This window comes from Pseudophryne corroboree, chromosome 5 (assembly GCF_028390025.1).
Source record: "Pseudophryne corroboree isolate aPseCor3 chromosome 5, aPseCor3.hap2, whole genome shotgun sequence".
In the NCBI taxonomy this organism is placed as follows: Eukaryota; Metazoa; Chordata; class Amphibia; order Anura; family Myobatrachidae; genus Pseudophryne; species Pseudophryne corroboree.
In genome coordinates this window covers 542,826,797-542,850,342 of record NC_086448.1, presented here as the reverse complement: position 1 = coordinate 542,850,342, position 23,546 = coordinate 542,826,797, and the positions used below count along the sequence as shown (strand labels likewise).

At 41.1% G+C, this 23,546-nt stretch overlaps 1 protein-coding gene across 1 annotated transcript in view; it reads left to right on the top strand.

The window, feature by feature from the left end:
- ATXN1 (ataxin 1) overlaps positions 1–23,546 on the top strand; it is a 455,781-nt gene that overhangs the window by 365,454 nt on the left and 66,781 nt on the right. Inside the window, exon 5 of the mRNA XM_063923210.1 lies at positions 2,447–2,568. The gene's annotated coding sequence lies outside the window, so the exon portion shown is untranslated. The remainder of the gene's footprint in view (positions 1–2,446; positions 2,569–23,546) is intronic.

The window sequence follows — 23,546 nt, the reverse complement described above, 5'->3', positions numbered from 1 at the left end:
CCGTATTTCGGAATATTTGGATATGGGATACTCAACCTGTACCAGTATTCGTGAAATTATGCCAGGTGACTGGATGGCAAGTCATAAGACAGATGATGCAAACTAAACATGTGTAAAGCCACCAGTTGATGTGTGTAACAAGTTCCCTGATGATACATTACTTCGGGGCATATCAAAGTAAACATAAGTTTTTTCCAACAAAACGTAACGCAGTTATCATGCCCAATTTTTCATTACCACAGCTAGGCAAAACATATAGGGAATTCGACTTGTACCCTAAAAAACTAATCTTCAAATAAGTATTGTGTAACAGTATAGTTGTCTGTTAATGTCTCAAAGAACAATATTTAGAGATTAAAAATGTTTAAAATGGCTGATTTTTTTGGAAGACTTGGGGTGCATGAAATGTAATTTAAAAATTGATTTTGTAGTAATTTGAGACCACTTAAAATAAAAACACAAAAAAACACAAAACATGTAAATCCCACCTGCAAAGTTTAGACCATCTGTCCCATCCACATGTAATTATTGGCTTAATTAAGCTAGCTGAAAACTTCCATTTGACTAATTAGTCCTTAGGAAGGGGGGTCAAAAGGGATATGAACCAAATCCCAATATTTCCTTACAATAATGATTTCTCCAAAATGTGCACCAGCTCTGAAGCTGCGAGATAAAAGCTGTGTTATTTCCTATAGAAAGTACCCCAGCTAAAATTCTCGTGTCTAATTGATCAGCAAAACCCTAGAGCTGCCCACAACATAAATAAAATGACTACATTCAGTATGCCCCTTTGGGTGATTTAGTATTAGAAAAAAACTTGATGTCTCCATATATCTGCCCATGTGTGTTCCCCGGTTCTGAAGAGTGACCTTATAATAGTTATGTAGCCTCCATGATATAGAAGTTACTAATCTCACTGGATGCTGAATGTTCCATGAATGCAGCAGATGGTCTGTCCACTGTGCATATTTATCATATTTTGCGGGGTCCGACTTAAGCTGAGTTCACATTCCGGTGATTACATTGCTGGGCATTGTAGCATGGCTAGATGATTAACCACCCTTGCATATAAAACCTCAAACTACAAGTGCAGTCTATAGGAAACTAAATCTATTCATTGAAGCAATAGCTTATGGGATAACTGTAGTCTGTGGTGGATTGTAATAGTCTAGATTTTTTGGGAATAATGTGCTGGAGAACCACTGTTTTGCTGATATAGACTACATATACAGCTGCAACACGGTTTGCTGCTAGCATGCCAGGGTGCGACTATTCACAGCCTGGCATTCCATATAGCATACCTTGATGCAGCATCCCGAATCGAAGTAAGATGAGCATGGCTACATCTGTATATATGTGTGTATATAGACCAACCTTTGGCTACAGAGTTATACAAGTATATAAAGGACAACAACGGTGACTTTAGCATTGAACACATAACATAATGGGTATTGGGGTGGGCGGGGGGGGGGGGGGGGTTTAGGGAGGAGTGCTGAGAGGGTCGACCTAGAGGAAAAGAAAAAGCAAGAATACAAGGCAATTAGGAAAAAAGAAAAAGGGAGAAGAACCAGGACAATCTGGGAGACCTGAGCAGATAGGAGGACAGAAAAATAATAAATTGTTCTAAGGGAAGGAAAGATGTTATATATATATATATATATATATATATATATCATTAGTTTGAGTGTATTGTAAATGTGGTCAGGATGCATAAGGTAAATAATATATATGGCAAATTAAATGACTGAAAAATAAACCAGTATAAAGTTGGAACACAGCTATTATGAAAACAAAATGATTAAACCAATAAATATAATGAAACATTGTCATATAAACTATTATGACTTGGGAAATGATTACAAAATTATGGATGTTAATCCGCTATTGCACGGAGCCCTCGAAATTCTATGCCACGGAACTCAGTTTGGGAACCACTACAGTAAAATATGTTCTACTTTTCAGTTATCTTCTCAAGCTGCAAATTGGAGAAGCAGAGGTGCAACGTCATTTGAGCTGATGTGTTTCTCTAATCATTATTTTATTATCATGAGTTCTATGTATGTACATGTTCAGGTAGTGTGGAATCAAACTAATTCACTAGATAGTCATTACTATTGATTCCAAACTACTAAATATTATTTCATTTCCTAGTGTAATTTTGATGGGATATCATTTGCGAAAGATCTGGTAATGAAAAGCTTATGTTGCCTGCGGTTGGGTACACAATGTGCTAGGTTAGAATGGAAGACCCAGTACAAGAGGACCCTTTATGTGTATTATCCCTCAGCTTTCATTGATAGATTGCATATGGCTGTGAACAGCACATTAGGTCCTGCATTCAAAACTCTCATCTAAAATGCATTTGGTACAACAATCATTTGGCGGCTGCCGCTAATATGTTAAGCAATTAAATGTAGTTATCTCCTCCTTTGTGTTCTTTGTTTAGGTATTTATTTATGTGAATAAAGAGGGCGCTGGAAACTGCTCTGAAAGTCTTAACCGTTGCTGTTACCGGCACTAGGAAGTATAGCCAAGGATAAAGACTACAGACCTGCCACAGTGAATGCTGTAAGTTGACTGAGTCACACTTTAATCATTGTTTAGATAATGTCTGCTTCCAATCTGGAATAAAACAATTAATATAGCTCTTTTGAGGTAAGTAGAAAGTTTAAAAAATTTTATATATTGTTTTTCTCTATTCTGAAATTACATCTGTTGTCTACTGAAAGTGGAGACACCACTCAATGGACTGAAGACACTATTCATGAGAATGTAATCATTCTATTCACTAGGAACTAGAGACATTGCAGAATCTTTAGATTCAACAGGATTATTAGGTCACACTTTGATTTACTCTAAAATGTGGCTCCATCCACTTTGTGGAGACAGCCGGGTGCTCTTTCAATGATGAATAATTACTTCAGAGATCAAACTGGTTTATTTTGTTTTCTTTTCCACCTCTTTCTCAGTGTTGTGTAGATTCCATATAACTTATGTTTCTCAATCAGATGCAGTTTACAGCCACCCGGTGTCATAATATAAAGCAAAGATGCTCGTCTTTATTTTAGTTGGGATCTTAAGTGTCAGTGTGAGATTTGTCTGGAACCCTAAATGTCAGAGGACTAGTGATCTGCGACCCTAAATGTCAGTGATACTTTGTGAAGTGAGCATGTAAGTGAGCCATTGGTCTGTGGGCCCTAATAAGTGGCAGTGTAACATTGGTCTTGTATCCTAAGTGTCAGTAAACCATTGATCTAGTATCCAAAGCATTAGGATCTGGAGGCGGGTCCGGCAACAACAAGTGCGCGCGCACATGCTGGGGTGGGCTGGGGGGTTGGCTATGTAGTTCATCAGGCCTACATGCAGGTCCAATGGAGGATGTCGCTGACAACATCCTAGATGAGATATACACACTAGACGATATCGATCAGGCACATCATCCATGATATTGTCTAGTGTGTACCCTGCTTAAGAAGAGGCTGCTGTGCGCTGGGCCGGAGAGAGAGGCTGCTGCAGAAGCAGTCAGTCCTCTCTTCCTGTATGGTGTGTGTGTGTGGGGGGGGGGGGGGGGGGGCTACTGCACTCCACCCCACCCACCAGATCTGCCAGTGGCAATTAAAGTGTATTTTTTTTATAAGGAGGGGGCCTGGCCACACCTCCTCGAGTTGACCATGCCCCCTCCCAATTCAGGGCCCAGCAGAACTGTCGGTGCTCCTGGGGAAGGCTATATAACAAGACCATATAACATAGACTGCTGCAGTACCTATCTCTCTCACAGGACCTTAATAGCAGGATATAGGCAAATAAAAATGTTACATTTAGTAAGGTTTTTCAGTTCCATTTCGCCTGTGTAAACTGACTAGCTAGATTCCACATGCACATATGCATTAATGCTAAACAAGTTTGTAAGGGCACATATGTACCACCCAAAGATGTATATAACACATGTAACTTTGATAGGAATGTTGGGCCCCTCTCAACTCTAGTCCCCCCAGCAGCTGCACTCCCTGCACCTATGGTAGCTACGCACTTGAACGTCAGTCCCTGAATATACAATGTATGACATTATTACATAAAGGTAAAGCAAGAACTGGAAGTTTGCATTAAATAGAAGTGTTGTCTGTGACAACTGGTACTGTACACTGGTGTCCCAGCAGTGTTATCACAAGTTTGGATTACTTTATAAACCCCTACATACACAGTTTGGTATGACAAATAGAAAATATACTGAACAAAAATGGAAGTTTGATAATAAATATGATTTGAAGTTGCTACCCTCTGCTGGAGAATAAATGAACTTCATCAAAATAAACTACTACAAAGTGTCTACAAACATGAAGACAAATGCTGCTCTTGTTCCCAGCTACTGTTCTGCAGTATACAGATCAGAGAATGCACATTTTTACAGTTTTATTGGCGTTGAGCTCAAGTCTATACATTTCATTATATATGAGTTAGATGGCTTGTGCTATAATTGTGTGTATGCAGCAGCCACACTGTTTGTATTAGTATTGTGCTACTGGCAGCAAACACGTGAAGCTGCTTTATGTCACCACATTTATGTTTATTTCTGGAGGCCTCACACAGTATATACTTTTTGTTATTTTATGGGAAGTTTTCCAGAACCCTGGAGCGGTTGCATGCACACACCTCCAATCCATTAACAAGAATGAATAATACATGTATTGTTGCTTGCCTTGTTTTGGAAGTAAGAGAACACCTTACAGACAAATGGATCTTTTATTATCAACCGTGTTGTAGGCCAGGGGTAGGCAACACTATAAGCCAATATATATTATAATAGCGCTCCCACCGTTACAGTATATACACACTTTTCCAAAAGCAATAGAAAGGCACTAATAATGTTAGTGGCTTCTTTGAAACTACTGTAGTTTGCTCATATTAGGGTGATAATTTGGGATCATGCTTCTGAGTTTTGTACTGTTACTTTATACAAGAGGACCGGACATCACTGGGTTTACAGACCATGCAGCGGTTTGCATACCTCCTGACATGACCCTCTCTAGGAGGGACAGAATGCTCTGCCCCTGGACTTCCCTCTTAATGTATGATTGCCATCACCTGTGCTGGAACACCTTTCTTATCCATTAACCTGTTTAAAACAGGTGCCAGTAATCATAAATTAGGAGAAAAGTGCAGAAGCAGAGCATTGTGTCCCTCCTGGAGAGGGTCATGTTGGGAGGTATGGGTTTGCTGGTTTGTAGAAGTTCCAAGCATTGCCTGTGCCTGCTCTAGTCCATGTTTATCTGTGATAGGTTTCTAAGTAGGGTGCCATCAGTAAGCAGATGGATTTACACAGTTGCATGTAAATTAATTCTATTGCTTTCAGAATGATGGATTGAATAGTATTAGGAGAAAGGAGAAAAAATGTGCACACTTATTCCCATTCAGTTTGTGTATTTCGACAACTGCTAATATAGTCCACCTTAAGAGATCAGAACTCTTTCAAAATGTTTCCCTGTATTGTATCCTTAGTATGCCCACCAGCTCCTTTCCTCTGTGTGTCTCTCTGCCTGACTGCTTATCTCTCAGACTTCCATCTGTAAATGGGTCAGAGGGTGGCAGAGTATTAGGTACTGCAGGCTGCACTGTAAGTACCCGGTTTCATTGCATATCAAGTGGGGTACACACAGAGAGATCTGTGCTTGATTTCTAAGCAATCTGACTAGATTGCTTAGAAATGAATGCCCTTATTTATCAATGAGTGATAAATTTCACAGTGAGTGATAAATTGCACCAGCCAATCAGCTCCTAACTTCCATGTCACAGGCTGGGTAAGGTTTGAAAAATGACAGTTGGGAGCGGATTGGCTGGTGCAATTTATCACTCACAGTGAAATGTATCACTCATTGATAAATAAATGCATAAGCACGGATCGCTCCATGTGTATGCCCCATAGCGATAGCGATGCGCGGCCCTGTATGTAGCTATCGCCGGTACTAGGTTGGCCTGCATCTAATTTTCTGAGATTTTGGATTTCGGGTTTTCTTAAGCTGTAAGCCACAATCAAAATTATAACAAATAAAGGCTTGAAATATCTCTCGTGCATTTAATGAGTCTATATAATATATTAGTTTCACCTCTTAAGTTGAATTACTGAAATAAATTAACTTTTGCACGATATGCTAATCTTCTGAGTTTAACCTGTATGTATGAGGGGCCATAGTGGATATCGAAAATGTCTGCTGCGATCCCCTGTTTTAGGGGTAATTCAGAGCTGATCGTAGATGTGCTAAATTTAGCACATCTACGATCAGATTCTCAGACATGCGGGGGGACGCCCAGCACAGGGCTAGTCCGCCCTGCATGTCTGGCCCTACCTCCCCCGCAAGGGTGCAAAGGCATCGCACAGCTGCGATGCTTTTGCACCCACAGAGTAGTTCCCTGCCAGCTCAGTTCCTGCGCTGGCAGGCGGCTGTCTGCCACATCTCGGGTTGCAGCAGCTGCAACGGTCTGGACACACCTGCGTTGTATGGATTGCGCCCTGCCAACCGCATTCCCGTGACCGCCTCTGCTTGTCAATCAAGTAGAGGCGATCGCAGCCCTGAGATGCTTTTAGCATCTCAATGGGCTCTCGGGGTGCGCATTCGCAGTGCGCCTGCTGCATGTGCGCACTCCGCAAAGGGCTTCAGACTGCGATCACTGCTGATGCAGCAATCCAGTCTGAATTAGGCCATTAATTTGCTATGCAAATTTATGAATGAAAACGGAGTGGAATTGCAGCAGATATTTATTGCTGAATGTATCAGTTTTTGGATTGTGTTAGAGTGGAATTAGCCACTGCAGCCTATAGTTAGTGGGAGAGGGACCTGTAGGATCCCTCCCTGACAATGACCACCTATGTGGCCGGCAGTCCGTGAATGCTCAGCAGCTTGCCAAAGTCCCGAAAAGGAGATCACATTAGCGATCCCTTCACTTCTTACACATCACAGTGACTGGCTTCTTTTGGTGTCCCTGCCCCTGGTGTAATTGTTGATACACATGGACAATCTTTACTTTCACATTGCTGATATAATTACAATAATAAGTTATAATTATTGGGTCTAAAACACAATAAATAATACATTTTCATGTAAAACGTAAATTCATGCTTATAACGCAAGCATGGAGTCACTGTGTAGGGTAACATGGTGGCACAGTGGTTTACATTGCTCACAGTCCTTTTATTTTAGGCTTCAATCTGTATTCGCATTTGGTTTCCCCTCGGTTATATTAAAAAGGGTCGACAGTCAATAGGTCAACCACTATTGGCCGACATTAACATGGTCAACATGGGAAAATGGTTGATACATGAAAATGGTTGACACATGGTATGTGGACACATGAAAATGTCGACATGGAATTTTTATTACTGTTTTTGGTGTAGTTTTTTTCCATAACATGACCAGGAACCCAATTATTGCACCGCATCCCCTCGCTTCACTCGCTGCAAGCAAGGTGGCTCGCTCCACTACCGATGTGTTTTTCACAGGTTACTATTCCCAGTCGCAGTCCACGTGGATGGTAAAGTATGAAAAAGTTGAAAATGTAATTAAAAAAAGCCATGTCGACCTTTCCATGTGTAAACAACTTTCATGTGTCAACCTTTTTCATATGTCGACCATGCCAATGTCGACTAATAGTGGTCTACCTAAGTAGTGCCAACCTACAATCCGGATACCCTTCCCATCACACTCTAATGACATAATGTTAAATGAAGTTGCTTCAAATTAAATGAATCCCATTGGTAGGAGATTTGGCTTGTAAAACTCCACTGGGACAGGAACATATACGAGTGATTAAATATTTTCTGTAAAATGCTGTTGAATATGTTTGCACTATATAAATATACTATGTAGACACTACAGTTATATAAAACTGAAATACTCCTATATCATTGAGATCTACTCAGGATTATTTTCTATTTCTAATTATGTAATGTTCCCCTTCTAGAGAGAAATAGAATTGCTATACAGATATGGTACATAGGTGAAATCCAGATACTGTATGAATCATTAGAAGATAGGCAGTGGGATATAGTGGCATCCAAGGTCGCGGGAGATGCGGGATGCCAGTCGATCTCAGACTTTTTTTAAAGGGGTAAACACGCCCTTTAAAAAAAACGCATCTTCGGCGATCTTGGATGCCATTACATCCTGATGACGATGCACATTGGAGCCTACAGCTACTCCAGTTATGCACCATGCAGATCCAGTATCACCAGGGTCGGACTGACCCACAGGGGAACGGGGGAAACCACCGGTGGGCCCTACTGCCTGTGGGCCCACCTCCTCCTGTTATTAATCTTCTACATTACCATGCACGCACAAGCAGTGTTTACTATATATATATATATATATATATATATATATATATATATATATTATCATGGTGGCCTATCCAATGCACTCTCTACTGGTTAGCCGGGACTCTGTGGTGGTTGGCCACACCTCCAGTATTGCCTGGCCACACCCTTAAGCATGGGCACCTACCACTGCATTTCCCCGGTGGGCCCTCCTTGCTCCAGTCCGACACTATCACCAATACACTGGTTTGTCTGGGGAGAGCTACTATTCCGTGGTGTTTCAAAACATTGAATGATCTATATTGTTCCAGAGTAGGAAAACCTGATCAGTATGTTGGCATATGGAGAATTTTGGTAGTGTATTACAGCACTGTACAATTCCTGCTGTCAGGACCTGATTAAGGGTTCCAGCCTCCCTAGTCTAATACTGAAGTGGCGCCCCTCTTCCCCCCCCCCCCCCCCACCAATTTTTTCACTCATATTCAGCTAAAAATCTGTAATTATGTGTCAAAATTTACCACAGATACAATTATTGTTTGCTAATACACAGTGTATTTTTTTTATTCTATAGAAACATAGACTAATGACAATAATATGAAATGATACATTAAAAATAGTTGTCAAACTCACCATTCAATCTTTCCTATAGCACATAAAGGGGCTACCAGGCTACAAAGGGCCCCCGGAGCTCCTCTTCGTTATTCAGTATCTTCTTTAGGTCTTCACAGCAGGCAGCCAGCAGCATAAGTGATGCAGTTAGCTGCAGGTGCAGTCTGTGTGCATAGCCTGATCTCGTGAGATGTGGTAATCACACGAGACCAAGCTGAGAGTAAAGGTGCATACACACGGTGCGATGCACTCAATGCCCAACTATGCGATGTGGCCGGAGCGCGGCGCAACCAACATAGTCAGTGTTGGGCTGCCAGCACAGTCTGTTTTTTTTTTGCAATGCCGATCCTGTGGGAGTGCGCATCGGCATCGCAAGCTGTGTACACACGGTGTGATATGCACTAACTTTCCTTACGATATAGAAAGTTAGTGCATATCGCACTTGGACAGTTAACAGCATCGGATTTGTTGGTTGCTTCCTGCATATCTTAGCCTGGGTGTTAGTGACAGATGGGACCCGCCCCCTTGAAACCAGGGGCTGGCCCAATGACAGCTTAGGGCAGATGAGCGGCGATGGTATAAATGAGCAGCGCCATTGATGCTTAGCGGTAAAGAAAAAGAGAAAGAAAAAAGAAGCCTAATGAATCTACTGCGACCCCCAGGACCCAGCGCTCCAGGCTGTAGTCTGATCAGTTGATTAGGCCCTGCCTGCTGTCTTTGTATTTGATCTAGAGCAGGTTCTTTCCTTCTATTCCAAAGATCTACAAATACTCTTCATTATTCTTTACACTCTGTACATTTACCCACCCTTTACCTCCAAGCTCTTATGTTGAGGTGGCATGCAGACTGAAATATGGCCATTTATGTACCAGTTTTGTAACATTTACCCACCATTCTTTTCCTCCTGTCTTGCCCTGTACTAAACCCTCTTCCCCTCACTCTTGCAATTGACCCAAGAGATCCTTGTTGGGAATAGAAACATACAGATGAGATAAATGCTTGTTAGGAAGTTTCTTCATATTTTATGTAGCAAGCAAACAGTATGTGATATTTTTTTAATTTTGTGATTGTTCAGTTTCTTTTCTACACCTATGAAACAGAAATGGCAACAATATGCTTATTAACTCCTGTAATTAATATCTATATAAAAAGTGAATTCTTATGGCATCACTTCAGTTTATTAGAAATTGTGTAATAAATGGAATAATGCACCCCGACTATAAATTATTAGGGATATTGGTGCTAATTTGTTAAGTGTATCCTCCTGTAAATAATATGTGATCAGTGGTATCCACATGATTTTATAATCAATGTTCCTTAACAAAAGCTGAACCTGGATGCTATCAGAGATCTTTGGACCTTCCCCTCTGGCACATGCACAACCCGATGGCCACACATTTGCATTAGGCAAGCCAGGAAGGCTGATGGGCCAGTCCTGCTCTGCTCAGACAGTTTACAGAGAGACTGGGCATGCCACAAGGCCACACACCCCCATGACTCATGCAACCCCCCCAGGGCATGGCCACAACCTGTGTGGTGTTGTCATTCACTTAATTATTTCCATTTAGTTAGGGTGGGCTCTCAGAGCCCCTGACCTGGCCAAAGGCTTTAATAAACATCCTATGCTGTATATGCAACAATAAGGAATGAACCTTACGGTGCTCCCACCAATGGTTAATAGACACCATTATCTTGGATTTTTTTTTTTTTTACCTATATAACAGTAGCAATAGTGCTATTTTATCTTCACAGAACCCTTCTGTAACTTGTAATATACATATAATTTACAATACTTAGCACATGATACATTTAAGCATTTGTTAAAATCCATTGTTAAGGAATTATATAATTTAGCACTTGTAAATCCCAGGATGTGTGCCCCTGATTTAGCATACAAAGGTTGATGTGCTATGTTTAATGCAGAGGTCATTTGACACCTTAATACTCCTGCATTAGTTTGAGGAACCTGATAGGAATACTCTCCTTCGATGCTCTATTGGTCTGTGGCTTCCTACTTACCTTCATTCCCCTCCTCACATTATGATACTGCCCGTGTCATCTACAACCCTGCACTCACTGTCATTATAAAATGAGTGGATCTGGTGCTGTCCCACAGGATCAGTCAGCTTACTCATCTCCTTCTCTCGTAATCAAGCATTGGTTAGTAAATAAAGGGGGACAGATATAACAATGAGTGATATTCCTGTTATCACTCTTTATAAATGATAAATGGTGCTCCAGCCAATCACCTCCTGACTGTCATATTTCAAAAACATGACAGGAGCTGATTGGCTGGAGCACCATTTATCATTCGTAACGAGTGAACACAAGAGCATAATTTGTTGTTAAATCTGCCCCAAACTCAGAAGAGAAGCAGATCAGATTGAAAATCACAAGGTGCTCAGATCCTAGTCATCTATAGCTTACAATTATTATATTAACACACATATCCTGCACACACTTTTATCTCAGCTTCCTGCTTTTTAGATCAGTCACGAATATCTGAAAATTACCATGTGTAATGCTTGGCAATAGTCAAACCTGATAATTGCAACAACAGATATTTGTAATAACAAATCTCTCTTGTGCCATGAAATGTGCTTATTTTCATATAAAAGTAAACAAAAATGTATTTATTTTTTTGTCACTTTCACTTTTCTGTTTTCATATTGTAGTCTCTGAACCCACACTCAAGCAGGGAAGCCGAGGTGCCTGGTAGAGTGGGGGCATGGGCAAACATTTGGGCATACTTGGGAAAAAGACTCACTGTAGCATAATCATGGAGTGCTTGCAACATATAAAATATATACAGCATGTAAGTCAAAGTACATACAAATTGTGCAATAATTGCGTTATTGTTTATTGTTCAGTTGTACGATTTGTATGTGCTTTGTCTTACATTTTAGACATATTTTAAATGTTGCAGCAACTCCATGATTATGCTACAGGTGCCTTTGCCTTACATGTTATAGACAACATGTTTTAGTTTTTGCAACCAGTCCATGGATATACTACAGGTACCACACCTAGTTATAAATGTTTGTCTTTACATAAATAAATAATTTTAAGGCAAACATAACTGACTATTTGGCTTATTAGTGTCTCGAGTGCTAGAGACAAGGATGGTTACATCTGTTCTCAAGCAGCACCCCATCCCCTACGTCAGAGGTTCCCAAACTGTGTGCCGTGGCTCCCTGGGGTGCCTCGAGACACTTGCAGGGGTGCCCTGGGTTGGTGGTCAAGGACCAATTAAAATTATTCATGGTCAATATAAAAGGCAAAACCAGTGCTGGTGGCTGCCAGTCATAAAATATGTGGCCAAACAGAAGCAAATCTTGTCCCTCACCATACAACTGACCCTAAGGATGACATATAAACACGATCTACTTAATGTAATATTTCTTTCTAAATTTCTCAATAAGACAGTTTTGGCCTCGGGGTGCCGTGAAAAAAATTCTGACATTCTAGGGCGCCGTGATTCAAAAAAGTTTGGAAACCACTGCCCTACGTGCATGCGCACTCAGTGGCCCCCCGCAGGCAGCCCAATACATTTTACTTATTCATTTAAACAGATCTGACCATGAAGCAAGCATTTGGGATGTAGTCTACTGTGCATTCTAGTCTGTATACATTTACAGCGGTCTTGTTATTTAAGTACATCTAGTTTGTAGTGTAATGTGAGCAGGTTGGAATTCTGCATTGTCAGTAGGGATATATAATATAAAATGATTATTATTAAACCAGCTGGGAGAAGTACAGAAGCCATTTAGTGAATACATATCTTCTTGTGCACAGTCATGGCTGTTTGGTTTTTCCAGAGTTCTGTTTCTTTGAAAAAGTATTTGCCTAACCTCAAATATCTAGAAGCAAGAATGTGTTGCTTGGGCACCAGCCCAATGATAAGAGTCTCAGGTTTTATATGCTTATAATTAGCCTGTAACAAGGGAGTGCTTAATGGCTGTCTAGCTGAGCCTCTGCAAAATACAGCAGTTAAAACAGATTACTTTCCTCTCAAGGAAGGCGTTATATGAGAACGCTAATCTAGGATGTAACATTTTACCCAAGCACTCTATTATAAAAGCAAACCTAGATCAAAGCGTGAGCTCACTGTGGGCTTCAACCTTAATACATACCTAGAAGACCAGTACTAATGTTGACTAGCTTGCCATGTTTATGCTGAACGAACTTGGACCACTTTTCCGTTTAATGAGTTTGGCCCAGATTTATCAAGCCTTGAAGAGTGATAAATTGCACGGTGATAAAGTACCAACCAATCAGCTCCTAACTGCCATGTTACAGGCTGTGTTTGGAAAATGACAGTTAGGAGCTGATTGGTTTGTACTTTATCACCGTTTTTATCTTTTAAACATGTATCATGCACAATTTTACACCTTTTAAATTGAGATTTACCAATCTATGGTCCATGTTATAAAAATGCATGCTAATGTAATGAAAATATCTTATTGATTGTACATTTCAACACAATCAGGAGAATCATTTAAATCTCTGCAAAACCATATTGAGAACCAAAATGTATAGGAACAGAAAATATAAATAACATACAGGAAATGCATACATTCCTTACTCTAAGAATGAGAAATTATACCCTGCTGGTTAACTCTCAAAACACCAGCTATCCAGCTCATGAAACTGTTATATAAAGCTTCTTTTTGTCCATGAACCAAGCCGCCATGGAGTCAAATATTTTTCTCATTCCTACAAATCAGCCAAAGTAATGTTTTACATTTCGGCACGTATCTGGACATTTCAGCGCCCATATTTATATACCAGTCTGAGAATTTATAACAAAGTTGGTGGGTCGGACATCAACTCAAAGATTGATAGTTCTAACTTCAATCTAATAGGGCCACACATTCTTTTAGTTTAATAGTAAATTAATCAGACAGCAAAATCACTGGCAGAAAATGCAGTGGGCAGCTTTACATTATAAATCAAAGCAGCATGTTCATTTGGTTGCCTTTGATCTTCCGTATATAGAATCTTAATTCAAAGTCTGCTTTTACTAAGTATAATGAGTCAGTGAAACACTGAACTAAACAAATTAACTTATGCTATAGCTGGATATAAACCAACAAGTATAATCAGACGGTTATACAGGTCAATGCCAGTTAGTGCTGATCCTTTTTTATAGTCTAACAAAGGCGAGTTTCTTCCAAGATTTCTAAAGGATAATTGGTCAGTGAATCTGATTTTATTTTCCTTATTAACCATTGTTACATTTTCCATATGTGCATCAAAGTGATGAGTGTGGACCAGACTACATTTTCCACTGTATTAGATTTAATAAAGCCATTTCAAGGAACACCACCACTTTATCATGTTCTGCTGCTGTCATAATGAAGAATGAGCTAAGGAAACTTTTATCAAATATTCATGTTAGTCTTCTAACATGTATGTGTTATAGTAAATGCAGGTAACTTTCTGCTGCTACTATTTTTGAAGTGCAGTTTAATAGCTCTTGAGATGGTTGAGACAGTGGACCTGAGGGAAAGATATCACTGTAATGGGCCCTACAGACTTGGCGATGTGCCACCGAGCTGCCCGACCGCCGATACGGCAGACGGGCGACCCGGCGGTGGGGGGGCAGTGACGGGGGAGTGAAGTTACTTCACTCCCCCCGTCACACGGCTCCATAGAACTGCAGGCAAAAATGGACGAGATCATCCATATTGGCCTGCATGCACAGCCGATGGGGCACCAGCGATGAACGAGCGTGGGGCCGTGCATCGTTCATCGCTGGTGCCTCCACACTGCACGATATGAACGTTATCTCGTTCATTAATGAACGAGATCGTTCATATCGTGCAGTGATGTCGGCCAGTGTGTAGGGCCCATTACTCTACCTTTCCACATATAGGCCCCGATTTATCAAGCCTTGGAGAGTGAGAAATTGCACGGTGATAAAGTACCAGCCAATCAGCTCCTAACTGCCATTTTTCAAACACAGCTTGTGACATGGAAGTTAGGAGCTGATTTGTTGGTACTTTATCACCATGCTATTTATCACTCTTCAAGGGTTGATAAATGGGGGCCTAGAGTGATTTCATGATTGCTGCATAGAGACTCCATTTTTTACCCATGCTACCCAGAAGGTGCTTAAGCAGGAGTTCCATTTGGGAGTTGTAAATTGTATAGTGCTAGTGTCGGACAGGGGCATTAAAAGGCCGACCAGGGAAATGCTATGGTAGGGGCTCACTGGAAGTATGAGACTAGCCATTGGTTTGGTGTAGTCATGAGCTAGAGGGGAGTGGTCATCTTACAAAGTACACTGCATAGTATTATGCAGCCTCTGATTCCCATGTCTGTGTCAAAATTAGTCAAATGCCTTTTATCTGTGCCCCGTTAAGTCTAAAAATAATAATCTGTGGCCGCTTTTATAGAATAATATTAATAATATTTACTACCTTTAATAATATTACGTGTGCCCATTTTTAGTCTACTACTACTAACGTCCCTTTCTGTTGAAAAAAAGTAATATGTGCCTCTCACACATACACTGATGCACACTCTTTGCTTCTCACACTTACACTGTCTTTCACACGCATGCTAGCACACACTCTGTACCTCCCACACATATGCTAACTCGCACTCTTTGCCTATCACACACATGCTGGCACACACTCTGACACATACACTAACGCACACTCTGTGCCTATCACACATATGCTGGCACACACTTTGCATCTCTCACAAACACTGACGCACACTCTGTGCCTATCACACGCATGCTGGCACACACTCTGACACATACACTGACGCACACTCTGTGCCTATCACACATATGCTGGCACACACTCTGCACCTCTCACACATATGCTAACCCACACTCTGTGCTACTCACACATATGCTGGCCCACGCTCTGTGCCTCTCACACATATGCTGGCACACACTCTGTGCCTCTCACATATACACTGGCCCACACTCTGTGCCTCTCACATATACACTGGCCCACGCTCTGTGCCTCTCACACATATGCTGGCACACACTCTGTGCCTCTCACATATACACTGGCCCACACTCTGTGCCTCTCACATATACACTGGCCCACGCTCTGTGCTACTCACACATATGCTGGCACACACTCTGTGCATTTCACACATACTGTATGCTGTCTATCACACATACACACATACACTGACACACACTCTGTGCCCAATCACACATATGCTGGAGCACACACTGTGCCTCTTGCACATATGCTGGCCCACACTTTGTGCCTATGAGTTGGTGAGCACTCCCACTCTGTGACAGGAGGGAGTGCTTAGTATCATACCCCTTATGTTTAGATCCCTGATGTGTAATCCCCTCGTGACTAAGAATTGCTTTTGTATAGCATGTGTAGACTTTAAAGCTTTTTTTTTTTTTTTTTTGGTTCTTAGAGGGGGTGGAGGAGGTCATGAGGATACATATGGCATATGCTAGCAATACTCAAATTCTATTCCCACAAGCCCATGTAGATCTGAAACACAGATCATAAATGCACAGCAGCATTAATCTGCTATGTGTACAGACAGCTCATTTTAATATTGAGTGCCATAGATACAGTATATACGGTAAATGTTTAATTTGCCGGCTGACGGAATCTCGGCATTCAGGATACCAACGCTGGAATCCCAACAGATGGCAATGCCGGCAGCCAGAATGGACTATTCCCACAAGGGGACTCTTTGCGCTTGCCCCGCTGCCGGCATACTGGCGGGCGGTCCTGGTATGAATGGTCGACCATGTTAAGGTCGACATTCATTCGGTCAACCACTATTTGTTGACATAGACATGGTCGACATGGACTAGTAGTTGACACATGAAAATGGTCGACACGGGACAGGTCGACACATGAAAAGATCGACATGGATTTTTTAACTGTTTAATTTTTTCCGTAACATGACCAGGAACCCCAATTAGTGTATTGCGTCCCCTTGCATGGCTCGCTTCGCTCGCCATGCAGCGGGCAAGGTGCCTCATGCAGGTTACCGTTCCCAATCGTAGTCCACGTGGATGGTAATGTATGAAAAAGTAAAAAATCTAATTTAAAAAAAAAAAGCTATGGCGACCTTTTCATTTGTCAACCTGTCCGGTGTCAACAATTTCTACTCATCGACCATTTGTCCATGTCGACCATGTCAATTTCGACCATATGGGTTGCCCTAATGACTGTCGACCTTAACATGGTCGACCATCCAAACGGATACCCTGGCGGACCAGATGCCGCTGTCAGTATATTGACAAGCAGCATCCCAGCCGCCGATAAAGCATACTGAACCTGTATATACCAGCATTTCCATTTCCTCCCACCAATGTCACATTTATGCATTGTTCTAGCATTTTTAACGCTAGTACAGCACTAAAAACACGTTTCAAATTGGAATCTTTTGTTTCCATTGACCACATACTGTACGCTCTTGTGATATTATTGTGTTTGGTTGCCTTGTGGTTTTCTGCACAGTTTCTGATCTATTCAAGGCTTTTAACACATGAAGGTCAATGTAAGTAAAACTGAATGGCATGTGATTTGGTGTTACATACAGTTTCAATAGCATTGGAACTTGCTTTGTTCAAACAATAATCGCCTAGTACTTTATTTTTTTAGCCCTAGAATGTTTTTATTGTTTTAATATTTTCTTTTGATCTTGTTTGGCCACTTGTGCTTTGAAAAGCAGTAATGGTGTACTGTAATAGCAGACCATGGAATCTCTATCTCAGATTGTTCATACACATGGCCTCTAGTTTTATGTCTGCTTTCTGACATCGGTGGACCCCAGGCTAAATATCTGTGGACCCCCAATTTACTTTGCTAACCATGAGGTGGAACTTGGAACTACCACTAGAATATGTCCACTGTTACAGGATAGATAGAGATAGGTGAATATTGATAGGCTTAGGTTTGAGCTAAATTTAGGTTTACTATGTAGTAAAGATCCAGATTAGGACTTGGGGAAATGTTAGTACAATGTGTAACCATCCATATTTTAATTATAAAAGGCCTAATTCAGACCTGATCGCAACAGCAAAATTGTTCTCTAATGGGCAAAACCATGTGCACTGCAGGGGCGCGGGGGGGCAGATATAACATGTGCAGAGAGAGTTATATTTTGGTGGGGTGTGTTCAAACTGAAATCTAAATTGCAGTCTAAAAATAAAGCAGCCAGTATTCAAACTGCACAGACACAATATAACCCACCCCAATCTAAATCTCTCTGCACATTTTACATCTGCCCCACCTGCAGTGCACATGGTTTTGCCCATTAGAGAACAATTTTGCTGCTGCAGTCAGGTGTGAATTAGGCCCAGAGTTCAGCTGTCTACTTATTTGTATTATTTAATTTTCAAAGGAACAGATTTAAAATAACAAAATGTGGCAACTGTTGCTTGTTTATAAATAATGAAATAGAAGAAAATAATACAAGAAAGCAGTATTTTGTGGGAATACATTAATTTGGTAGAGATGCTAAGAATATATTTATGCAAATAATATTGAAAAAGTACAGTGTAATAATTATGTGTTTCATATAGAATGATACCGAAAAATGTACACTGTAGTAATCTTCATACTTGCACAGTTGTGGTTATGGCTGACATATACTTCTGTAGTAGACAAAAATAGAAGCTATGAAACTCTGGTTTGTGCATTTTAATTTGAGCACTGATCTGAAAACTTTACAGCTTCTTAAGGTGCAGCGATCCATACCTCAGTCACTTAGCTAAGAATTGCATTTATTTTTGTACAGCAGAGCCAGAGAACTATTTTTCAGTTCAGCTTATGACAGACTTTTCAGATTCTTGACAGTATCTAATATAAGGGGATAGCAAACTGGCAGATGCAAGTAACATTTATCCATAATTACCAATTCTAGGTACGTCAAGCTAGAAACTAAACTGACATTATGTAATGCTGTGGATAACTCTGCATCTGTCACTGTATGCAGAGAGTAGCAACCTTGTGGAGACTGTCAGGGAATGCTGATTCTTCCAGTTCCACAGCTAGAGAGCCACGAGTTATATACATCTGCTATAGAGGATATAGGAAGGACACATTCACACTTGTAATACAATTTTTGGTGCACATTATGATATTTACATTACTAACTCAAAGATTCTGTTACCATTACAGAACAGTGGTCACTATGCTCACAGCTCAGATTACCAAAGGGAATACATACATGTATTCAGTGACATACCTATAATGGGTGCGGTGTACACGTGCTCCTGGGTCCAAGGGAACCCATTTATTCAATACTAATTTTTCCGGGGTCCTGCATCGGCAGCAGCACTGCAGCAAAATCACTTCGAAAATGGTGCTGAGGCCATTTTCCCAGCGGTTTGTGCATGCACAATAGGTTCAACTCTGGGAAAATGGCCACCGCATCATTTTTTTGGAGACCTGCTCAATAGATTACAGCACAGCGTTAGAATCTACTAGCGCTCAGCCTTACACAGTGATAGTCCACACACGGGGGAGACTACACACGGGCGCACTCCTCACTTCTAATGCTCTTGTATGTTTTACCAGCGAGAGTTGTGTTCCTAAATAGTTGAACTAGCCACTTCAAGTATGGCAGCTATAATGATTGTATAAAACACTCCAATTACCACTGACTAAGAGACCCTAATGACTAGTTTGTGTTAGTAAGTAATATACTGATTTGAAGAAGTGCCATTTGATCATGTGACGGTTATACTTCTAGTTTTTCAAGAAACAGACACTTAGGACTGAATGTGATGCCGCCCGAGTTTGGCCGACGTGCAGGTTTCCGGCGGAACTCTTTTTTTAAGGGGCAATCACTTACAAGGCATAGTTTTGCCTTGTAAGTGATTGCCCCTTAAAAAAAAGGTCAGAGTTTTGCTGGAATCCCGCACATCGGCCGAACTCGGTCGGGATTAGGGTTATATTTACTAAAGGACGATTTTCATTGTTTTTTATCGATTTTTGTTCAATGAAGATTGATCGAAAATTGATATTGTGTTTCAGGAGCTAAAACAAACATGTACAGTACTAACATTTATAAATGAGTATCAAAAATCATCTGTTAGTATTTGTATGTAATTGTATTTCAGGGGCTATAACACACGGGTTCACTACGATATGCCGGCGGTCGGTCAGGCTCCCGGCGACCAGCATACCGGCGCCGGGAGCTCGACCGCCGGCTTACCGACAGTGTGGCGAGTGCAAATGACCCCCTTGCGGGCTCGCTGCGCTCGCCACACTACGGGCACGGTGGCGCGCTACGCGCGCAACACAATTTTATTCTCCCTCCAGGGGGGTCGTGGACCCCCACGAGGGAGAATAAGTGTCGGTATGCCGGCGCCGCTATGCTGGTCACCGGAAGCCCGACCGCCGGCATACTGAAGACCACCCATAACACACATGTACTAACAGATGAGTTTTGATAGTCATTTTGTAAATGTTAGTACATTTAGCTCCTGAAACACAACATCGATTTAGATTGATTTCTCAACTGTTTTAGTTCTAAATCGACTTATGGTAAATATACCAACTTATATAGAAGGCGACCTTAATTGGACAGTGAGCCACTGCCAGCAATTCTTATATAACATGCAGCTGATGTCTACATTTCAACATTTAATTCACATGGTTCATGGGTTAGCATCAAATAAACTCATCCCACGCTTTCTGGTAAATGACATAGCCTGTGACATGTAAACCTTGGAAAGAAGTATACTCCATATGTAATTTGCTTTCACTAGTTCCCAGCCTGTCAAAATGACGGAACAACATAACAGTAATGTCAGCGCCGGCTGCTGTGTGCACCCGAAATGGAGCAACACTTGAAATGCTCCGCCAGGCACCATCTACTGGCCGCCGCACAAAACACTTGAATTCCCCCCCAGAGAGGTGAGGAGCAGCGTTAGCCTTTTTCTTCTAAAGGATTATTCATATGGAAAAAGATTGAGAACGTGAGTTTACACTGCATGTTCATATTCACTTTGCTGTGATTTTGTCACCACTGAGGCAATGACTGGCACAGACCAGTCCCTCTCGCTTGTTGCCTGCACCCTGTCACAGAATGTTTGAATATCATTAAGGGTCACTCATATCTGATCGCCGATTAGGTACTAACTGCGCATGCATATGTCAGACAGCAACAAAGGTCTTCGCTGGTCAGCGACAGGATGGTGCGAAAAATCCAATCGCACAGGCGTTCGCAAGGTGATTGAAAGGAGGAGGCCATTTGTGGGTGGAAACTGACCGTTTACCGGGAGTGTCTGGAAAAACGCAGGCGTGCCCAAACGTTTTCAGGGAGGGTGTGTGACGTCAGCTCCGGAACCGAACAGCTGTGTGTTCGCACTAGAGTAGTAAGTCCTGCACTGCGCAGGGACTGCACAAAGTGGATTTTAGCAGCTTGGTGTACACATGGGATGGCACACTTGCACGGCGAATATACACTCCCCCTGGAGGAGGCGACTATCTGAATGCAGGACAGTAAAATTAGCAGCCCAGCGATCAGATCTGAAAAACCTTCATTGTCAACTGAAAGCCCTTTGAAGGCCAATGGAAATTATGGGGGAGATGTATTAAGCAGTGAAAAGAGTGGATTAGACTAGTTTAGAAGCTGCCCATAACAACCAATCAGCATTGAGGTAGCATTTATAAAGTACATTGTATAAAATGATAGCTGATTGGTGGTTATGGCCAACTTCTCCACTAGTTCATTTCTCAACTTTATACTGCTTGATACATCGCCCCCATTGTTGCTGTCTGACTCCAGTTCCCAGAAATCATCGGTTCACATCAGAAGTGAGATGCTCAGGGACAGGTATATGTTGCAAAGCATAAAGTGAGAAACTGCAGTAACTGCACTCCTTTCTCTGCTCTTACAAAGGATAGGACATGGTGTTTTAATAGAAATACGAATTTCCTCTTGAATATACAAATCTGCATTTTACAGTCACCTGTCAGTTGACATTTTTAATATTTTCCATTTATGTTGTGTTTTCACTCGTTTTTATCAGAATCATTATGGACAGGTACATTGGCAAAATAGTATAACAGTCCAATGATTTTTCCTATAGGGGAATATCTGGAAGGGGAGCCTTTATATAATCTGGTGACTGAGAACACTGTATGTGTTGATGTCCTTTCCGGCGTCACAATCATGCACTTACTTCCTATTATTAAGCTGTACATACTGACTGTAAATGGCTGGATAGTTTCCCAGATAGAACCATTAATGCTGGGGGAATGGGAGGCTGTTCACTGCATGGCCTGCGTGTTCCACTGCCCTCTGCTGGTCCTAATGAATAACCACTGTGCAAGCAGATGAACTACAGTATGCATAAAGCCTGTGGTCAGTAAGAACAAAAACAAATACTGTATGTAGTAGAGTTGTGTGATCTTAATAAAGAAATGAGGAAAACGGAGGAAGACTAAAATATTTACATTGTTCTAATAAATTGAGTCAGTGCTAATTACATTGTAGGTTTCAATTATGATTAATGGACACATTGGGCCTTATGTAATAGTCTGTGATATGCAGGCATGGGTGCAATTCCGGCGTGTTATTATTAAAGCTGCAATAATTTAAAAGGCAAAACTAACCTGTTTTTTTTCTTTCTTTTAAATTACTGCTGCTTTACAAATACAGGCAAACTCTTCAAAATAGCACCTGTGTCTGCAGTTTGCAGGCTATTACATAAAGCGTGTAGTAGGGATTAATCTTCTGTGGGCGTTGTAGCACTTAAGGGCCCTACACACTGGGGGATTTTTGGTAAATTCAATCGTTTTTATTGGTGTTGTGAAGTAATACGAGCATGTACATTACAAAACTAAACAAAACAAACCATAAACAAAGAAATGAGTTGTGGGCAGACTTTGTTTTGACATACAGTAATCTCGGAGATAAATGGGAAATTGTATATTGAATAATAAGTCTTCATAATATACATCCATATATCTTACCATACAACAACATTGGTAATCAAACCTGGAAAATAGGAAAACGAGCAAGGCACTGTTGTAAAGGTCACAACTCGCATTTACTACAACCATGCGCACAAATATGCAGTTGGTAAACAAATATGTGCGCTTAATTAAGTGAGTGGCTGGTCACAGGCTGCCAACTACCCCCAAAGTGCAGGAGACTAACACTGGACGATATTGATGGCCAATTTGTACGATATGACAGTACATACATCTATATCGCCCAAATTGACTTGCATGTGTAAACGGGGATAGATCAACGATGAACGACTGCGGGGACGCACATCGTTCATTGTTGATGCATACACACTGGAAGATATGAACGATATCTTTCATATCGACCATCGTAATCGCTAAGTGTGTAGGGCCCATTAGACATCTTCCAGAAGTGGAATTCAATTATACTATTTATGCAGAGATTTTTATGTTTTATTTACTGTAGGAAATATTTGGGTAAGTTGTAAGGAAGGGTGAATATTGTCTCACTTGCCCCTGAATCTTTTAACAGCTTAGGTTAATCAGAAAAGTTGCACATTTCAAGCTGCCATATTATTACAGTAGTTACTGAGTTACACAATGATAACAAAAAACCCATGTAGGAATAATTCATGCTGCAAATAGTTTATTATTTGTGCTCTATGCGTATACATTATATCACATATACTGGTACCACT